Source organism: Macaca thibetana, chromosome 12 (assembly GCF_024542745.1).
Source record: "Macaca thibetana thibetana isolate TM-01 chromosome 12, ASM2454274v1, whole genome shotgun sequence".
NCBI classification, from domain to species: domain Eukaryota; kingdom Metazoa; phylum Chordata; class Mammalia; order Primates; family Cercopithecidae; genus Macaca; species Macaca thibetana.
The window spans coordinates 50,039,304-50,045,206 of NC_065589.1; the positions used below are offsets into that span (position 1 = coordinate 50,039,304).

Genomic DNA, 5,903 nt, shown 5'->3' on the forward strand with positions numbered 1-5,903 from the left:
TTTATTCTCCACAGAGCTCCTAGGGTCAGCCTCTTAAAGGGAAAGTCAGAAACTGCCACTTCACTGCCCTCAAATGAGAGAACCGTTTTTCATTCAGACTCCAAAACCTTACAATTACCTTTAGGACTGTATAAGGTTGTGGTTCTCCACCAGTCTCCTACACTCATTCTCTATCTCCAGCTCCAGCCACAACAGACCCCTGCTGTTTTCCATGAACATCCCAAATGACTTTCCATTCAGGGCATTGCAATTTGCTGTTCTCCATGGAACAATTTTTTGAATGTTTTGTCAAAGCTCATTCTCTCACATCCTTCAGTATTCTTCTCAGATGTCACCTATCAGAGAGACTCTTCCTGATCATTCTGTATTTAATGCAAATTGCTTATTTCTATTTTCTGCATAGCACTTTATTTTCCTCCATAGCATTATGTCATGGGGCATAATATATATTTATTTGTTGGTTAATTTTCAGTTTTACTCTAATTGGAATGTAATAATAACTTCCATGCATGGCAGACTTTTATTTTAAGTCATTCTCAACACTTAGAATATTGTTTGGCACTCAATAAATACACAATAAAATGGGTTGCATTAATGAATATGTGAATTTACAATTTTCCTTTTTAGTAGGGTATACTGCTTTTCAGATTACTTACCTCTGTGTCAATTTTAGTATTTCTGTCCACCAACCTGAATTTACTATTGTCATCTTAGTTCACACTTTAACATCTGCTCTGTTAAACCTCTTCTTTTGTATTCCAATGCATTATTTTCATTACATTACCTCACATGAATTCCAAACTATCCACCTCCTCATCCATGTTTTAATTCATTCAACATAAATCTATTACTCACTTAATATGTATGTTCCAGACACTGAGCTATGATTTTGGATAATGTAAAATGTATTTTCCCTTTTATTAAATGTAGATCTCACATTCTAGTGTGCAATAAAATTATAGCATACATATTTACCACAATGTAGTAAGTTTTATAAAACATGGAACATATACTAGGGCAGAACTAATTTTCACTGGGAAAATCTTGAAATATTGTCCAGAAGAGCAATAATGATTGTTTGGAACTAATTAACAAGTTTATGCAAGAAATGATAAGCCTAGAATGAATGCAGAGCAGCAGAAAGTGAAAAGAGGCATTGATTATACAGCAGGAAATGTAAAGAAAGTAGTGAAACACAGGTTTCTGACTTGAAAATGATGGGTTGCAAAATGAATAAAAAGTTCATCTTTCATGGATTGTAATTTGGACAGAACTGATAATGAGTTCAGAATCAGATATTTTACTTTGAGAAATGACCAAAAATCAAATGAAAAATATCCAGCAGGAAGTTGGATTTCTATTAATATATTTTATAATATCTGTTACATATCCTATTGTCATTAACACTGGATAGAGTGGGATGGGTGGCCTTTTAATTGGTCCTTTTTCTTTACACTTTTCAACGTTGTTCTAAAATTGTCCATATAGACTAATTCATGTCATGATGAGAAAAACATAAGCATAGGTTTTTTCTGATAGAAGGAAAACAGTAGAAGTCAAGACAGTAAATGAGAACAAATCTTTGAGAAAGTTCAGTTAACCAAAGGAGAAGAAACAAAGCTGTAGATGTAAATTGGAGGTGAGTGACTCTTGAACTTATTCTTATTTGTTTAAGTATTGTAACATCTTTTAAAATTTTTATTTAATGTATTGACAGTACATGGAATTTCAAGATGTTTCAATGAATTGTGCTATTTGTAAAGCTACATATTTATAATCTTGATAACTTTGACCATTTTTAAATTAGATACATGCACCATTTAGAACTATGCATTTTCATATTTTCTAAAATAAAAATTAATAACTTTATAAGTAGTATGTGTAGTTTTGAATGTCACAATATTTATCCTTTTTAAATGAATTACTGCTTTTGTGCTATATACCTATATGCATGATTCAGAGTAGTTTCTTCTTCTAAGGTATCATTTCTATTTTCCTAGATATCATCATTAAATTCATTGTCCACCTGAATTCCTTGGGTTAATTTCCTAGAAGATATTTAAACACAGGATACTTAACTCACCTGATAATTTTAAGACTCATCATAGTTTGTGTATAACGATAGTATGCTAAAATAAACATAAGTTTAGACATATATAGTGAAATCAGACACATCTAGAAGGAGGGAAAACTACTATTAATTTTTTTAAACAGAAAAACTGTAACTACCAACAGGAAAAGTTTTGCTATAGTAAAAAAGTCAATGATATATGTTTCACTTGTATATTTCCATAAACTAATGATTGATTATCTTATCAAAATGAACAGGACCCAATAAAATTGCCAATAACAGATCTAATAATGGCATTACATTTTGAGGAAAAATGTTATTTGTTTTAAAAATAATAGCGAATGAGTCATAAGAATGACTTCATCTTATAAAAATTAATCTTATTTAATAAGAATTAGGGTAGGAATAAACGAATGGATTTTAATACGTTTCTTCTCACTGATGAATCTTAAGGACACGGGATAAAAAAATAAAAATCATACATAGATAAAAATGAAAAACAAAGACCAGAACACCCAAATCTAATAAACAGTGATATTTAAAAAAAAATTCAAGTAAAAATTCAAGATGGTCAGGGATGACATTTAAAATAAGTAAAATTTCCATAAAAATGAATCAATTAGCTGTCTAGACATTCACTTAAGCCTTGTGCTTCAATCACATCTCCACTGATTATATATGTGACAAGTAAGTCACCCAGTGATGTTTTGGATTGAGTGGCTTTTTATTATGACTATTACCGTATGGCCGTATTCTTCAGAGTGTGAATTCTCACCATTTCTCTGACAGTTCTGCTTGGTTGCATTCCCTGATTATTTATTTATTTATTGCCACCACCTTACTGCAGGTTACCATCACATAATATATTGTCATAGGTAACTTTTTTGACAGGTTACAGTACTCCTTTTGATTATAAATGAAGCCCCAAGGTAGAATGTTTACAAAGAAAGGAATCTTATATTGACAAACTCTTGGGCAGGACAATTCTAGTCACCATGCCATATGACTTTTGAAGTAGACAAGCAAGGAAAGAGAGACAAATAAATAACAGGGATGCCTGGAAAATGTTCAAATTATTTTATATTTCAGTTGATGTAATGTAAGCTTTTAATTGACGCTTTCATCGCTTACACCAATTTACTTTAAATTCTTAACTCTACATATTCTGAGCCAGCCTTGCCAGCCATGTGATAGGGATGCTTGTGACTTGAAAGGCATGCTACATTTTTAGGAATGTGTTACTTCCTCCTCTTCCATCTACTCAAATTTCTGGAAGCTCTCTATTAACCAGTTCAATAACCTGATAGCAAAACCCCAACTAAAAAGTGTGTGGTCATTGTGAATCAAAAAGAAGTTTAGTCTGAAGTTAACATCGCACACTTGACAGATAGTGGCTTTGCTTAAATTGCAGGAACATAAAGTCACAGAATGGCAAGTTAAGTCCTAGAGCCTGGGAGTCAGACACATGAGTGGAAATCCATTTGTGGAGAATGAGAAACTAATTTTAGAACTTTGAAACTTGTTTGAATCTCAATTTCCTTATGAGAGGTGAAGCCAGCTGTGCTTCTGTGTTGGGTGGGGACTTGAAGAACTTTTGTGTCTAGCTAAAGGATTGTAAATGCACCAATCAGTGCTCTGTGTCTAGCTAAAGGATTGTAAACACACCAATCAGCACTCTGTAAAAACTCACCAATCGGCACTCTGTAAAATGGACCAGTCAGCACTCTCTAAAATGGACCAATCAGCAGGATGTGGGTGGGGCCAAAAAAGAAATAAAAGCCGATCTCTGTACCCAGCAGCAACCGGTTCAGGTTGCCATTTGTTTGTGCGTAGCTTTGTTTTTTTGCTCTTTGTAATAAATATTGCAGCTGCTCACTTTTTGGGTCCGTACTAGCTTTATGAGCTGTAACACCCACCGCGAGTGTCTGCGGCTTCATTGCTGACATCAGTGAGACTACGAACCCATCGGGAGGAACAAGCAACTCTGAACTCCCGGACTTTAAGAGCTGTTACATTCACTGCAAATTGTCTGCAGCTTCACTCCTGTCAGCGAGACTACGAACTCACCGGAAAGAAGAAACTCCAGACACATCTGAACGTCTAAAGGAACAAACTCCGGACACACCATCTTTAAGAACTGTAACACTCACTGAGAGGGTCTGCGGCTTCGTTCTTGAAGTGGGCAAGACGGAGAACCCACCGGAAGAAATAAATTCCGGACACACTTACGTGAAAGATACAGATAGCAATACTTTGTAGTTAAAAATAAAACCTATAAAATGCTGGGTTTGTTGTAGAAATAAGTAAATATTTGTTTGCTAGAATTCTCTCACAGAATTCTAGTGTGCCACAAGGAATCCTTTTGCCACATAATTAGGTATGATAGCTTTTGGTAGCAGAGATGTCTGGGAGATTGAGGCAATATAATATATGAAGGGTAACCTTTGACTCTACTTTTTATCAACTCCATTTGGTTTCCTCACGTGTCCAATAGAGATACTAGTACCAGTTTACCAGTTCATGGATTAATGCACAGCCCCTGGCTTATTACGTGCTAATGCTAATGTTTCTTTTTATTACTGTTATTTGCTGTAAACTTTGTTCATGCAATTTAACAAAATTATAAAAGGCAGTGATTCTCACTTCATGGATCATTACATTACTTCTTGAAAATCTGTGAGTAAGAAGAATGGCAAGGTATAAGTTTTTAATCTTAATAAATCTGCTATAATTTAATATAAACCGGGCTCTTTAATCTTACTATACAATGAAGATTGCTATAGCTCTATTCTTCTGATTCAAACTGCAATGCATAATCACTTTCCTTGGGAGTGTGCTTTTCTAACTATTCGGTTTAGGTAGGTTGTAGAGTTTCTGAGAAGCCTATTTGTGCAGAGGTATTAGAAGAGGTTTAATTCTTCTCCTCTTGCTCTGTTCTTTGTTAATAATCCTCGCTACTAATTTTCAGACTCTAAATCTAACATGTAATGTACAAAGTAAAAACTAAGGTATAGTTTTATGCAAACCGTCATCAAAGTCCTTTGTGGTCTATACGGTCAAGCACTTAGCTACAATTCTCCAAATACCGTAAGAAGGAAGATAGTCATTTGTGGGATTTTATGTATTCTGCAAAAAGGATACATGAAAGAGATTGATTATTATTTATTGTCTGGCCAGTGATTATAACAATAGCCTGTTCCACATAAACAGTGCCTTATTTTTTTTTCTCTTCTAACTAGTATTTTGATTGTGTTAGCCTTGTGTTAAAGAAGAAAAACTGATATTGGGCTGGGCGTGGTGATTCACGCCTGTAATCCCAGCACTTTGAGAGGCCTAGGAGGGTGGATCACCTGCGGTCAGGAGTTCGAGACCAGCCTGGCCAACATGGTGAAAATACAAAAACTTAGCTAGGTGTGGTGGCGGGCGCCTGTAATCTCAGCTACTGGGGAGGCTGAAGTAGGAGAATCACTTGAACCCAGGAAGCGAAGGTTGCAGTGAGCCGAGATCGTGCCATTGCACTCTAGCCTGGGTGACAAGAGCAAAACTGCATCTCAAAAAAAAAAAAAAAAAAAAAAAAAAAAAAAAAGAAAGAAAGAAAGAAAAAAATGAAAAGCTGAAATTATACTTTCATTTTAGAGATGAAAAAAGTATGAGGAGAATGAGATGGGTTCACTGACTTACACGTGACCACATGGCTATTAAGGGTAGATTAGGGACTAGAAATCTTGCTCTCTGCTAATCTAGTAATCTTTCAGTCAAAAGCAGTCTTTCACCCAGCATCCTACTTTATGAAATAAACTTTTCATTTCTATGTATGTGAACAACTCACATA

General features: G+C 34.8%; 1 protein-coding gene across 1 annotated transcript in view; it reads left to right on the top strand.

Moving 5' to 3' along the window:
• Nucleotides 1-5,903, top strand: part of TMEFF2 (transmembrane protein with EGF like and two follistatin like domains 2) — a 1,316,754-nt gene that overhangs the window by 496,151 nt on the left and 814,700 nt on the right. The gene's annotated exons all lie outside the window — the stretch shown is intronic.